This window comes from Lygodium microphyllum, chromosome 16 (assembly GCF_053477565.2).
Source record: "Lygodium microphyllum isolate KBCC chromosome 16, Lygodium_microphyllum_v1.1.10, whole genome shotgun sequence".
Lineage (NCBI taxonomy): Eukaryota > Viridiplantae > Streptophyta > Polypodiopsida > Schizaeales > Lygodiaceae > Lygodium > Lygodium microphyllum.
In genome coordinates this window covers 135476430-135493173 of record NC_141150.1, presented here as the reverse complement: position 1 = coordinate 135493173, position 16744 = coordinate 135476430, and positions in this window count along the sequence as shown.

The following is a 16744-nucleotide window of genomic DNA, read 5'->3' as shown; positions in this document are numbered from 1 at the left end:
CCCCCTAAGATAATTACCGATCAACGTTTTAAGACCTAACCCTAGGTAAGTCAATGCTTGGCTCTACCTAATTTTTCCTAATTAATGTTTCGTTCAATCTCTTGAGAGAAGCTCCCAGCTTACCGGGACCACCCATTCGTAGGATGGATCCGTCAAGGATCTCGCCCACCCACATTCCCACAAATGGTTTTCTTTAGTTTTCTAATTACCTATCACATTAAGTTATGACCTATGAAAGCAGCTTTGTTAATTAACCCATTATCACAAGTTCCTTTGCGTAATTTTATGGCACAACACAAAGACAGAGAAAATAGTCTTTTGGAAAAACATATTTATTTATTATTTTGCAAAGATATTTACAATGATTTTTCCCTTCTGCCTACTTAGAAGATGAACCTCTATTCATCGAAAAATCCATTTTGTCTATGTAGAAGAAAAGAAACCCTCTAAGATTTCCATCCCTTTACTAGTACCAGGGACTCCTGGATCCCATCATGATTCGTGTGAGAGCCAAGCAATTCCTAGGAGCTATCGAGAGATTTATGGCCAGAGCCTCCTGGCACTCCTGCCTCATCCTGTTTAATGGATTCCTCACCGAGCGACCTCTCGTCGTCGGGGCCAGGGGTCCAAAACTCCTCACAACAGTACAAAACAATCCCCCTTGGAGCAGGGTTCCACATCTAGCCGTGGCAGAGGCACAGCACGATCTTTTCTCTTATTATCTTGATTATATATTTACAATCTGATCTAACTGTTGCAAGCATAATCAATCTTTCATGTGCAACCATCGATGCATGCACAAGTCAAAAAAGAAATAGTAGTAAGTGTTTTTAGCATAGGAAGCAACCCCTCCCAAATCTAGGGTTTCTCTTTTAAGGTCCCACCTTAATCTTAGGGTTTTGCTTCCTACTTGCAACTCTTTTTCGAGATCTGCAAGTTATTTCGCGAATCTGAAGTCTATTTTATCCATATGAAAATTTGGTATTTTTGCCCTAAAAGATAATATGGAAATTTATACCTATGGTAGGTAATTCATGTGCTACCCTTAACCCACACTTAGCAGGATTTCAAACGCTTTTCCAAGCCTGTTTAGACTTTAGAATTTGTATCGATAAATTCTTATCAATGTCCAACAAATCTTACACACTTCCGATATTTATTAATACTGATAGTTTCAGGGTTGTCGAGTATTTCATAATTATTTTTGCTTCAACATTCTTGATATTTTAGGATATGTTATCTTGCTGACTCATACGTGGGTCAACTCATGATATTGATACTCTCGCTAATATAATCATTAATATTAACATTGCATGAGTTTTTAGCAAGAAAATAAAATTTACTTTATTATACTCATATTCTATGGTTTAATCGACGATGTCCCGCCATTTGCCGAACTTCAACGTTATCTAGAAAGAACAATTTTCATTTAGTTATGTCCTACGTGCAATGCTGATTGTTTTTCTAAAAACTTTATTCTAGACAATGCAAAAGTCATAAGTGTGATTTTTCTTTCATCTTTCAGACATCGAATTATATTACTACATACCTAATTTATGCGCGTCTAGCATATATTTTTCTATACAATTTTCTATTGATTTAATACATTGATTATTTCATGATATTATCTAAATGATTTTCTATAAACTATTATGAAACTCATATGTGTCTGTTTATCATTAGCAAAATGAAATAGAGATAGTCACTTTCAAAGAAAATTTATAAAATATTCCCTTTCCAACACCGTCTACCTTTTTTTTGTTATTATGATTACATGCATCATTAATGAAATAACAATAAATATCACGAAATAAACCATAATTATGATATTTTCTTAATGACACACATATAATCATTTTTCAAGTGAAAGATTATTTTCACTGAATACTTAACTATTATATTACTTAGGCTATTTTCCTAAGCAACAATTTATATGCGTTTTCTTTAGAATGTGTTTGTAATCATTTAAAGCCAAATATAGCAATAAGCTTATAAAACATTATTTTTTTCCAAACCGACAATATGTTACCTCAATCAGGTTTGCAGTAATGGGTGTTTCATCAATTCCTACTATGTCATTTTCTCCATTTGCTGCGTTTCTTACTTCTCTTACTTTGAATGGGCTTCTTGAATTTTTGCGACCTCGTGGAGCCATGGATGTTACATGAAATTTCCGTGGTAGTTCAAGGAGGGTTGGTGGTGGTCTAAAAAATTTTCACCTGTGTTTTGCTTAACGATATGGTTGTATGGGAGAAAGGCGTAACAGGGGGTAGAGAAAATGGAAATGAGGTAGAAGAAGGGTATTTTCCTCCTTCAAGGCTCAAGCTACAATGGAAAAAAGAAGTAGAGAAAAATTTCCATCATCAAAGAGGTCTTTCTTCTTGCTTTCTTTGTGAAGGAGAGGGGGTGTATTTATAGGCAAGAGGGGGAACATGCAGTTGACTCATTCTTTTGGCTACTTGTCCAGAGCCAAGTGAGCTTTATTAAAAATGCATTTTGATTGCCTATCTATTGGATGATGTCATGGGGATGATTTTTAAATGCTTTCTCTCCCTCCATGCGTAAAAAGTCATGATTTTTTGTCTATTTTTTCAAAAACACATTTTTTTCTTCAAAACGACTTCATCTAGTGGTTTTTGGCCAAGTTACCTCATGACTTATCTAATTTATAAAGTCATATCATACTCTTTGATACTTAACTTACTTAATATCATGCTTGTTCTTGTGTGTTCTTCGTCTACCGATTAAGGCTTTTGCGATTTGTCTTGCGGTTACGAAATCAATGCGATCTTTGATGCATTAAATGGAATTGGGAATGTTAAATCAAATATAATGCGAAAAATTTTATGATCAAGCTGTCGTAATATTATTTATGAAGCGTCTTTTTTTTTGTTGGAGCTGCGAACATTGAGGCGTCTTCTTGTGTCGGATTATGGAATTGCTTTAATGCGAGACTCAATATCAAGAAAATTATGTGTGGTCACTTATGTGACAGCTTGACGAATAAAATTTTTAAAACGTCTCAAGCCCGAATTCATTTCTTGATATGAAGTGTTATGGCGGAAATATTATATCCTCTCCTATCACCATATTGGGGAATATGGGAATTTCCCATAAGTTTGGGGCACGTGGTCAAATCTTTGGATTTATCATAACTTGAACATTATAACTCCAAATCAAGCGCTCTATAGCTCAATAGATTCCATTTTTCAAGTGTTTTCCAATGATAGGTCACATCATATGGTTTTAAGAAACTTATGGGCATGCTATCCGGGTGCCACCTTTTTAGTATTCAAAAAATGGGAATTGGGAGATTCCTAAACTCACTAATATTGTGTTTCCTCCTTAGAGGAATCGAGATGTCCTCATCTAAAAAAAGAACTAGGGAAATTGTTTTTCTAGAGTTGTCTCTTCTATCCAAGTGGCATCCTCCCCAGGATAGTCTTTTCGTTGTATAAGATACTCTCTAATGGTTCTGTTTCTCAAAGGTTTCTCTTTAACATCTAGAATCTTATCACGCTGGAGTTGAAGGGCTCCTTGACTAGGCATTACAATTTGCTGGTCATCAAGAATATGATCTTGATTTGCCACATAAGATTTTAGAAGACTAACATGAAATACATTGTGGACTTTCACATGATTAGGAAGTTGTAGTTTGTAGGCATTAGCTCTTAGGCATTTGAGAACCTTGTATGGTCCACAATACCTTGGACTTAACTTTTTGAACTTTTCCAATGATAGTGAACTCTTCTTTGGGTGTACACAGATGAAAACCATGTCTCCCTCTTGGAAAATACACTCTTGCTATCCTAGATTAGCATAAGCTTTCTGGCGGTCTTTGGTAGCTTAGATGTCTTGTCTGATAGTTTTGACTTGATCATCCATGTCTTCTAGCCTTTTCTTAGAAGCCTCAACCTTTAGTGTTGGGTTAGAGAAATTCAATGGCGTAAAAAAATATTGCCCATACAATGCTTGAAATGGAGTCATTTGAATACTCTGGTGATATGACGCATTGTAGGAAAATTCTACTAAGGGCAAATACTGTATCCACCTTGTCGGTTCTCTAGAACAGTAAGCTCTCAATATATCTTTAATAACCTAATTAACCCACTCTATTTGACCATTAGTTTGGGGATGGCAAGTTGTGCTAAAGCAAAGTTGGGTCCCAATTGCTTCAAATAGGCTTCTCCAGAAATGTGACATAAATAGAGAGTCGCAGTCACTAACAATCCGTTTAGGCAATCCATGAAGCCTAAATATTTCTTTCTCAAATAGTCATGCAATATCTAAAGCTTTGTAGTTGGTCTTAACTGGGATAAGATGAGTGACCTTTGTCAACATATCCACAATCACCATGATTGAATTATACTCTCCTTGAACAGAAGGTAAGCCAACTACGAAATCCATACTGATGAACTTTTCATCTATGGAATATCGAGTAGATGAAGCTTTCCTGGCATTTTGACACGCTCAGCTTTCACCCACTAACAACTTAGGCATTCAGTAACATATCTGAGTACATCATGCTTCAGTCTTTCCTAGTAGTAACTTTTCCTAATTGCATTAAGAGTTTTTGCATAGCCAGGGTGTCCTGAGAACGGGGAGTCATGGGCTTCCCATAATATCTTCTTTTTCAACACTTGACTGAGGGGAATGCAAAGCCTTGTCCTAAAATAGGAAAGTCCATCATCCATAGTGAAATTTTGGTATTTAACTCTGATCTTAGTATCAATGTCCTTAACTAGGATTTCTCGAAGCATTAGTTGATACTTCGGATCCTTGTCTGCCTCTTCTTTGATTAGCTCAATGACTGGATTGCTAGGCATCGATATCATGGCAGCTAAAGTCTCTCCTTTAGATGGCTCTTCCATGATAAGCGCATTCAAAAAAGCTTTACGACTTAATGCATCAGCAATCACATTCTCTTTTCTAGGTGTAAACTTGATTTCAAAATCAAATTCTTGCAAGACTTCAATCCAGCGATGTTGCCTCATGTTGAGGTCTGGTTGAGTAAAGATCCGTTTGAGACTTTTGTGGTTAGTGACCAAAGTAAACTTGCTTCCAAGCAAGTGTTTCCACAATTTGAGAGCATGGATCATAGCTAATAGTTCAAGATCATGGGTGGTATAATTCCTCTCATAGATTTTCAGTTTCCTTGATGAATAGGCTATATCGGATGACCTTGCTATATAAGCACACAACCTAATGCAAGAGAACTTGCATTTGTTACGACCTCAAACTCTTAACTTAGGTCAGGTGGCTTTAAAATGGGTGTTGTTACCAAACTTTTCTTGAGCTTCTCAAAACTTGCTTGCTCAATGGGCATCCATACAATGGCAGTTTGCTTTTTCAGCAAATCAATGAGAGGTGTAGCTATTAGGGCGTAATTTTTTATGAGAATTCTATAACATCCAATCAACCCTAAAAAACTTCTCACATCCTTAACTGTCGTTGGAGGTTGGCACTCTTAAACATATATAACTTTGGTTAGGTCTATAGAGATTCCTTCAACAGATACTATGAATCCAAGATATTCCATTTGTCTTTTGAAAAAGGTAAACTTCTTTTTCTTTGCATAGAGCTTACGCATCCTCATTGTGTTCAGCACAATGTGCAATTGCAGCTCATCGTCTTCATCTCTCTTGGAGTATGTTAGGATGTCATCAAAGAAGACTAGGACAAACTCATCAAGATAAGGTCGAAAAATGTCATGCATTAATCTATTAAATGTAGCAAGGGCATTAGTTAGACCAAAAGACATTACAAGAAATTTAAAATGACCATATCTGGTATTAAAGGCACTTTTGGGAATATCTTCTTCCTTGATCCTTATTTGGTAATAACCAGATCAGAGATCAATCTTTAAAAAGATTCTTGCCCCTTGTAGCCTATCAAGTAGCTCATCTATTCTTGGGATCGGATACTTATTCTTGACTATTACCTAGTTTAGATCTCAGTAATCAATGCAAAGGCAGAGAGTTTCATCCTTTTTCTTTTGAAATAGTACTGGGGATGGCGAATTACTGGGTCTGATGTATCCTTGATCCAGTAACTACTTGAGTTGCTCTTTTAGCTCAATTGCTTCAGGGATATATATTTTATACGAACTCTTAGCGATTGGAGCGGCTCCTAGTTCAAGTATGATCTTGTGATCGACTTCTCTCTTTGAGGTGGTAATTCAGTTATCTCTTCAAGGAAGATGTCATCATATTGATTTATCCAATGTGGCTCTCCCTCATCTTTTTTGTTTTGCTCAACCTTATTTAATTTTATGAGATACACATGTGATCCTTTTCTTAACCCTTTTATTATGTGAGATGATTTGGCTAGTTGAACCTTGGGTTTTCAAGCCTTACCTTGGGTCATCACTTTTTCCCCCTTTAGGTTTTGGAAAAGTCACCTGGCCTTTTCTTCACTGAATATGTGCATCGTTGGTCCATACCAAATAAACATTTGTAGGCCCCCAAATTCATGATCTTAAATCCCATTTCAAAGAGATTGCTTCCTAGGCTAAATGTCACTTTGTAAGTTTGATGAGTAGACATGATTTCTTTTCCATTAGCAAGCTCCACAAGCAACCTAGATGTAGGTATTTTGTCTATACCTAATTTCTTGGCACACTTTGGTGACATGAACGAGTGTGTGCTTCCACAGTCAATCAAAATTTTAAAGGACTTACCTTGATATTTTGCTGGTGTTTGAATCATCGAAAACTAGCGATTTGGGCCTTACTTATGGAGGGTGGCATGAACTAATGCCCTCTCTATATCAGCTTCCATAGTTGGGTTTCCCTCTTCTTCAAGCTCTTTAAGAATTACAGTAGATGCTTTTTCTTTTGTGATTGAAGCTTGGTTCTGACCTCTATATTGTCCTTGGTGAGGAATTTGACCAAGCTTTGGGCACAGTCTTTTAAAGTGGCATGGCTCATTACAATGGAAACATCTAGGTACTATTGAATTACTTCCAGTAGGTATGAAGTTCTTGACTGCATTTATTTTGGCCCTCTTTCCTTGACTAGGCGGACGCTAAGACCTTGGGCTAGCTTAACATAGCCCTGTGAAGTCCCTTTGTTTTGATTCCAAAGCCTATTATTTCTTAGCTTTTACTGAATCTCCTAAACAAGAGGTGTTGCGCGAATCAAAGCATCTTTTAGATCAGTTGGGCATATAGATTCAAGGCATGTGTTCAAAGGAGCATATAATCAGTGACAAAACTTAGACACATGTTAAAGAATAGTCATGGAAAGCGCATATTTAAGCAGTGAGATAAACTTTGATTAATATGCCTCCAGGCTCATTCCCAGCTATTGTAAGTTAAAAAACTCATTCATTTTTAGTGTGCGATAAGCTAGTGGCAAATATTGACCACGCTTAGCTTCTTTCAGCTTTTCCCAAGTAATAGCTATCTCAACAAGTCCTTAGACTTTACATCATTGTTTCCACAACATGTGTGCCTCACCGGTCAATTTCAACTTAGCAATCATAGCCTGATTAGGAGGGGTAGTTCCCGTGGCAATAAGTAGTCCTCCATGGTCTCAATCCAAATCTCTGCCTTGGTTTCAATGACTTTACCTGCTTAACCTGCATTAAGGAGATATTTTTTCTCCTAAATTTCAGTCGAACTAGCCATAATTGTATTACCTTGGGTTATCATAAGTTTCACGAATTAGTTTAGCACTTTAAACTTTTCAACTTCATTTCCACCTTAAAATATCTTACTAGATTTGTAAAATAATGATGGGCCAAAAAGCACAATATTTTTACAAAATCTAGCCACTGCTATCTTTTATTATCAATAGCCATATGATACGATTTTTAGAAGGGATATTTACAAATGGTAGATGTTTACAAGTAGAGATACATCCGTATCGATAGGATAGGTTGGATGCTATGTACAATTCTCAAAATAGGATACGTTATTTTTTTTTTCTTTTTCAGGGATGGATATCAGTTACATTCATGTAGAAGAAAGTAGTCCAATTGCTATCTATGTCCAGAAACCTATACTGTGGAAATGGTATATTTCGAAAACCATGGATGCGGTAACCTCGATACTTGCGACATCCTTGGATTATAATCCCGTTGGCTGGGATTACCTTCAATTCCTTGTCATAGACATAACAATCTAGACGTATATGCCAATTACTGGTAATCATAAGTGGATTCCTTCTAGATAGACAAAAGATAAAGGCCTCAACTACTTTTAAATTTTCTATCCATTCAAGGCATTTCAGATTAGTCTACATGTTGAAGAATCAATCGGCCTCGATGTAACAATAATGCTCATCCCAGAACCATCTTCTTTCGCAATTCATAGGGGATGGATCGTATAGGCAATCGAGTATCCTCATCATTTCTCTTCTCCACTCGTCATCCGTGGAGTTCAACGCAGATGTGTACAATGCTCAAAAAACAAGGAACTGGTTTCAGGCTTCATTATTCTGCCAAAGTTTATCGCTTAACAATTAGCAGGTTGATTATACTTAGAACAATTGGTATTAAAAACCATAGATATTTTTAATTTCAATTAGGCTCTAATACCATGTGTCACGTGCCTACCTAACAATTCCTTGGTAGCACATTTTAGTGGTTCATCGGGAAACTATCCTAGACAGCTTTGCCCGGAACTCGTGAGGACTCACGGAGTCTATCGTCTAAGTTTCCCAGAGTCCACCCCGTAATAGAAGGTACCGATCGTCCCCACAAGGATCAACCTGCAAGCTCGCGGTCCCAATTTGACAACAAGTGAGGTCTCGATGCATCAGCTAGCTCCATCCAAGATGTCCCACAAGGGCTTCTCGTCCAACTGGAGTGATCGTAGTTACCCTTGGTTCATGGAGTGCAACGCTTTGTTCCAACAACTGGTTAGGACTCAACCTTAACGCAGTTCTGGCATAGCCGCTACACCTTTCCCCTAAGATAATTATTGATCAAGGTTTTAAGTCCTGACCCTAGGTAAGTCCAATCCTCGGCTCTACCTAATTTTTCCTAACTGACGCTTTGTCCAATCTCTTAAAAGACGCTCCCAACTTACCGATACCACCCATCCGTAGGACGGATCTGTTAGGGATCTCGCCCACCCGCTTCCCATAAATGGTTTTCTTTAGTTTTCTAATTACCTATCACATTAAGTTATGACATATGAAAGCAGGTTCGTTAATTAACCCGTTATCACAAGTTTCTTCGCGTAACTTTACAGCACAACACAAAGACACAGAAAATAATCTTTTGGCAAAACATATTTATTTATTATTTCACAAAGATATTTACAATGATCCCCTTCTGCTACACAGTAGATAAACCTCTATTCACTGAAAAATCCCTTCTGTCTATGTAGAAGAAAAGAAACCCTCCAAGATTTCCGTCCCTTCACTAGTACCGAGGACTCTAGGATCCCATCCTCATTCGCATGAGGGTCAGGCAGTTCCTAGGAGTGATCGAGAGATTTATGGCCAGATCCCCCTAGCACTACCGCCTCCTCCTGCCTAATGGATTCCTTATCAACTGACCTTTCATCGTTGGGGTCAGTCCAAAGCTCCTCACGACGGTACAAAACAATCCCTCTTGGAGTAGGGTTTCGCATCTAGCCGTGGGGGAGGCATAGTGCGATCTTTCCTCTTATTATCTTGATTATATATTTACAATCAGTTCTAATTGCTACAAGCACAATTAATCTTTCATGTGTAACCATCAATGCATGCACAGATAAAAAAAAGAAGCATCAACAAGTATTTTTAGCATAGGAAGCAACCCCTCTTAAATCTAGGGTTTCTCTTTTAAGGTCCCACCTTAATCTTAGGGTTTTGCTTCCTACTTGCAACTCTTTTTCAGGATTCACAAGTTATTTTGCGAAACTAAAGTGTATTTTATCCATATGAAAATTTGGTATTTTCGCCCTAAAAGATAATATGGGCATTTATACCTATGGCAGGCAATTCATGCGCTACCTTGCCCTAACCCGCACTTAGTAAGATTTCAAATGCTTTTCCAAGTCTATTTAGACTTTAGAATTTGTTACAACAAATTCTTATCAATGTCCAAGAAGTCTTATAGACTTTTGATATTTATTTAATTTCCTAATAGTGATAGTTTTAGGGCTGTCGAGTATTTTATAGTTGTTTTTGCTTCAACATTCTTGATATTTTAGGTTAGGTTATCTCATTGACTCATACGTGGGTCAATTCATGATATTGATGCTCTCACTAATATGATTATCAATATTAACATTGCATGAGTTTTTAGTAAGAAAATAATTTGTATTTTATTCTACTCATATTCTATGGTTTAATCAACGATGTTGAGACCACTTCAACGCTATCTAGAATAATAATAATAATTTAGTTATGTCCCAAGTGCAATGCTCATTGTTTTTCTAAAAACTTTATTCTAGGCAATGAAAAAATCATAAGTGCGATTTTTCTTTCGACGATGTCCGACCATTTGCCAAACTTTAGCGTTATCTAGAAAAAACAATTTTCATTTGGTTATGTCCTAAGTGCAATGCTAATTGTTTTTTTTGAAAACTTTATTCTAGGCAATGCAAAAATCATAAGTGTGATTTTTCTTTAATCTTTCAGACATCAAATTATATTACTAGGCACCTAATGTATGTGTATCTACTATATATTTTCTTATACAATTTTATGTTGATTTAATGCATTGATTATTTCGTGATATTATCTAAATGATTTTCCATAAAATATTATAAAACTTATATGCATTTGTTTATCATTAGTAAAATGAAAAAGAGATAGTCACTTTCAGGGAAAATTTATAAAATATTCACTTCCCTAACACCGTCTACCTTTTTTTGTTATTATTATCACATGCGTCATTAATGAAATAACAATAAATATCATGAAATAAACCATAATTATAATATTTTCTTAATGACATGCATATAATCCTTTTTCAATTGAAAAATTCATTTCACTAAATAGTTAATTATTATATTACTTAGGCTATTTTCCTAAGCGACAATTTATATGCATTTTCTTTTGGAATGTGTTTGTAATCTTTTAAAGCCAAATATAGCAATTAGCTTATAAATCATTATTTTTTTCCAAATTGACAATATGTTACCTCTATCAGGTTTGTAGTAATGGGGGTTTCGCCAATTTCTACCTCATCATTTTCTTCATCAGCTGTGTTTCTTACTTCTCTTACTTCGAATGGGCTTCTTGAATTTTTACGATCTCATGGAGCCATGGATGTTAGGTGAAATTGACGTGGTAGTTCAAGGAGAGTTGGTGGTGGTCTAAAAAAATTTCGCCAGCGTTTTGCTTAGCTATATGGCTATATGGGAGGAAGGCATAACAAGGGGTAGAGAAAATGGAAATGAGGTAGAAGAGGGGTATTTTCCTCCTTCAAGGCTCAAGCTACAATGGAAAAGAGAAGTAGAGAAAATTTTCCATCATCAAAGAGGTCTTCCTTCTTGCTTTCTTTGTGAAGGAGAGGGGGTGTATTTATAGGCATGAGAGGGAGCACGCAGTTGACTCATTCTTTTAGCTACTTGTCAAGAGCCAAGTGAGCTTGATTAAATATGCATTTTGATTGCCTACCTATTGGATGATGGCACGGGGATGATTTTTAAATGCTTTCTCTCCCTCCATGCGTAAAAAAGTCATGATTTTTTGCCTATTTTTTCAAAAAAAAAAAAAATCTTCAAAACGACTTCATCTAGTGGTTTTTAGCCAAGTTACCTCATGACTTATCTAGTTTATAAAGTCATGTCATACTCTTTGATACTTAACTTACTCAATATCCTGCTCATACTTGTGTGTTCTTCGTCTATTGATTAAGGCTTTTGCGATTTGTCTTGCGGTTACGAAATTAGTGCGATCTTTGACGCATTAAATGAAATCAAGAATGCTAAATCAAATATAATGCGAAAAAAATTATGATCAAATCATCGTAATATTAATTACTCCTGGTCTTTGTTTTTTTGTTGGCTGGGAACATTGAGGCATCTTCTCGTGTCAGATTGCAAAACTGCTTTAATGCGAGACTTGATATCAAGAAAATTACATGTGGTCACTTATGTGACAGCTCAACGAGTAATTTTTTTAAAACGCCTCAAGCCCAAATTCGTTTCTTGATATGAAGTGTTATGGTGAGAATATTACAGCATGTGAGTACATTACTAAGAAATAGTTGTTGACTTTGTGAGCTAAAGTGAAGACAAAAATGTAGTAGTTCTCTTAGAGTTTACACTTCCTACAAAATTAGCATGTACATATCCAAGAACAAATGAATCCTTCCCTCTAAAGTATATGCACATAGATTTGGTATTGTTCAAGTGTCACACGATACTTTTTATTGCCTCCCAACTTTGGAGGGTTTTCTATACTAACAACTCCCACTACATAGGCAATGTCTAGATGTATAGCAACCATGGCATATGTTGATTACTGAAATGACTTGATATTTTGGCTTATTTTTATTATTTTTGTGGACCGAATAACATATTTTTTATTGATTTTGTATATTGATTAGTTTATTTGGAAGTGTTTGAGACTTTTTTGGATAAGTTTGATTAGGTTTGAGAAGCTCGTGCTGTTTTTTAGTGGAGATATGATGTGTTGAAAGTTTATATTAAGTGCATGATTGGTCTTGATTGGTTCTGTTAAGCTTCTGTTTTGTTATGTTTTCTTTCTGTATGAGGGGTTGGAATTATGATTAATGGAGTTTAAGAGTTTTTGAAAGCTTATTGAATGATTCTTGATGGTTTTAAATTGTTTTAGTTGAGCTAAATGCTTTCTAATGACTTTCTGTAACCCTCTATTGAGTTTTTGTAGAGCCTCTGCCTCTAATTTGTTTATGTTTTATATGCCTCTATAGGTGTTCTATGGGATGAATGTGTAGCTTGGGAAAGTTTTCTAATATTTAGAAGAGATGAATACAAGTTCAAAATAGCTCAAAGAAGCGGAAAAAGTAGCTATTGAAGACTCAAGTGAAGACTGAAGTGTGACAGTGACACTATTGAGCTACGAAAGGACACTGCAGTGGCTTTGGTAACCTTTCATATTAGATATACATCTTGAGAGGGGTATCCAAGACCAAAGAATGGTTATGGATGATTATTCTTCATTATTCCAACTTATATTGAGAGAGACATGTGTGTGAGAGGTAGAAAATGAGGGATAATCAAATTTTCATGCAAAACAATGTATCTATGTGAGTGAGAGATCATGAGGGAGACTATGAAGTCTAAGAAACCATTGAAGATGGATACTATGCGATGAATTTCATTCAAAGTGGAGCATTCCTTTGTATTCTCTTATCTTTTTGATGAAGAATATGAAGAATTCATTGAAGTTTTGTTGTGATAAATCCGTGGGAGAATTGCTATATTATGTTGCGTGAAGATTTAAGAAAACTGGTGTTGTTTGTTCAATTATGGTTTATTAAAACATGAAAAACATGCTTGTTGGTGATAAAAAATAGATTTTCTTATAGTAGATTCCCCATTTTCTTGGTGTTCCTCTTGGGGTTCCATGTTTTGGGTGCATAGATCGATGAATATTGCCATTAACAAGCATCAAAAGAAGAGGCTAAAAATGAAGGAAATGACATTGCTAAGAGGAGGAGAATTCAATGGATGCTTGCAAAGTTCCTTCTACCACTAAAGAATTAGAAATTCTCATTGCTAAAGCCACTTTCTACAAGAAATTTTTCCCAAAATGGTGGAAACATATTACCATCTTGATGCAGGCTCTATGTAGTGGACTATTTCCTCTTCCTACTGAAGCAATAGAGACGTGCATCTTGGTGGCAAATTGTTTGGGAGAAAACTGAAGAGTAGAAACAGAGAGAATGACCGTCCATGGGAGATTTGGCTTTCATTGAAGAGTTTCCAAACATCATCAAGTGGGAGATTGTGAAGAAGCTTCGGGAGTTATGATTGGTTGAAGTTCACAAGAACAAGAAGGAAAAGAGTCGGAATCTATTTGTGAATGCTCAATAGCAAGATACGTGGGACGCTTGGTGCACTGGCAGCTTTTTTTTAAATCCAATTAGCAACCCACTGAAAGCTACTAGACAGAGTCTTCTTCACAACCCATGGTATTGAAACCCTTCAAAGTTGGTATTATCAAGATGATGGCACTATGGCAATCCTCAGAAGAATGAGTTTTAATACCTTCATAATCGAATATCTTTTCCTCTATAGTAGAATGAAAGCTAAATTCAAAGATGTTGAAAAGAAGAAATATTGAAAAGAGAGTCTTCCAGAGACTAAAGCCCCTCTGATTTTGCTCTGTTGAATGCAAACAAACTGGGTGGAACTAACTTCTTGATGAATGATGCTATCAAGAGATAAGCACTAGAACGAGTCCAATGGTATGTGAGAAAAGAGAAGGCAAAAATCAAAGCCGAGAATAAGCTCGTAGCAGAAGCCTCCTTTGATGCAGAAGCCTCCTTTGATGCCCTAGAGCAGCAACACTCTTTACAAAAGTCCCCATGGAGACTCAAGGTCCCCTTCCTAGTCAGATATGTCCTGGAGATATTGATGACATGCTAGTGAATGTAGTTCCATTGCCCATCTTTAAGGGAGAGTACAATGAAGACCTTGATCTTCATATAGGTGAGTTAATGGTAGTGTGTGTAGCCAACAATGCCAAAACCCGCAAGCATTGGTTGGTGATTTTTCCCACCACTTTCAAAGGCACGATGTTTTAGTGGTATGACAGATAAGCAGCATAAACTTTTAGCACATGGGACTTGGCCTTCCTCACTAAATTTAGGTGTGAAGGTTTTGAAGAGCAGATGGAGAGGATCTCATGAACATAAGTCAGTCCTCAGGTGAACGGGTGGAAGCATAGGTCTCTAGAATGAAATCCATACTGAAGAGATGGACTAATCATCACTTGAATGAAGATATCCAAAAGGGAGTTTTTCTTAGAGACCGACAACCAAAAGTTTGTAAGTTTGTGGAGCTAAGAAGACCAATCAACCTGCAAGCTGCAATGGAAGGTGAAAGACTGTATGATGAAGTTGAAGTAAGGCTATCGATGATCTCAAGAAGAGAAGTCTTACCTCCTCCCATGCCAGGGCTGGTATACCCACCAAATGAAGTCCTAAAAATAGTTCCTTACCCCTACCCTCAAATGCAAATAGTACTGCAGTACAGTGCATCGAATCCACAGTGGCCACAAATGGCAGTACCTCAAATGATGGTTCAACCACAACAACACTGGTCTGAAACAGTTTTCCCAATGGCAACTCAACAATAACAGTGGAATCCTACCAACAACTAGAACCAACAACCCCCAGTCTCAATAGGATCTCTAAATCAGAATCAGAACAAAGGATCCTCTGGATCAACCCAACTAGTCTATGCAGTGATTTTAGAGGCTTTCTGAAACCCTATTGTGAGTACTCAAGGAGGAGAAAATTTGAAGGACTATCTATCCAATTCAATTTCATGCATCAAGGAGTTGGATGCGATTACAAAACAGTTGTAGATGTTGAAGGTGAATACAACCAACACATCCAATCCTACAGTGGAAGAGATTTGATGCAATCTAATACATGGTGCAAAAAGTGCTATCAAGCGGGACATTTAAGCACTGAATGTACCCGAAAACCAATCATCCTTGGAGTCTTCTATTCGTAATGTTTAATGAAGAACCAAACAGAGGATATTTTCTCTTTGAAGGAGATGCATGAAAGAATGAAGAAAGATGAAGAAGCAATATTCAACTTGTTGGAATCCAAGATGACCACCTAAGATATTAGACCAAAGCCTAGAGAGTTCGGTTCTAATTTTGGCCCAATGAGGTTTCTCTCTCAAAGTTACAGTGAACAACAATCTAGCGATGGCCAGAGATCAGAAGTGGAGTATTACGTATGCAGAGAAAAGGGACATATCTCACCAAACTATCGAAACCCTAGAAGGTCCACAGACTATAAACCCTTATGCAGCAATAGATGCAAAGGAGGAGGCCACATTGTAAAAGAGTGTCCTAGTTTGGCTCCTGTGAAAGCTATCATTGATATCTAACAAAAGACCCAAGAATTTGCCTCTAATTTGGTGGAATTGGAAGTTGCCACAATAACACGTGCCAATAAAAGAGAGCCCACAGTTTCAAAAGAGAATGTTCCCTCTACCAAAATGGTGAAATTCAATCTTTCCAAAAAGAACAATATAGAACAAAACGGTATAGTATAGAGCCATTTAGCAGTATAGATAGATACAGAGATAGTTACAAAGACAAGACCAAAGGTTCAAGAGATAGAGGATTTCGAAGTATCTCTAGTAGCAGAAGAAGTTCCAGCATTGCCGCTTCTAGAAGAAAAATGAAAAATGAAAGTGGGGGTTGCTCCATTCCCTAGTCGATTAGAGAAGCATGTGGATCCTATTAAAGAATATGACTTGGTCAAGGACCTAGACACCTTCAAACCAAACCTAACATTCCAATAGTTGTTGATGTTGTCTCCTAACTATCAAAAGAAATTCAAAAGCATATTGACAAGAAGATGTGGCCTAAGGATTGCTAACGCCCCAAGTTCAATAAGGCCCCAAAGCGTGTGAAAGATGTGGATGTAGCTAACGCCATTCTGGATCCTGGTACCCCAGAGATCAACCTGTGGATTGAATGATGATTTATTGCAAATGCATTGATTGATGGAGATTCATTAGTGAATATTATGATGGATGTGAAATGAAGAATCTAGACTTGCAAGGTATGCAACCTACGCAGTGGCTTATCAGACTAGGAGACCAAAGCAGAATTAGGCCTTTG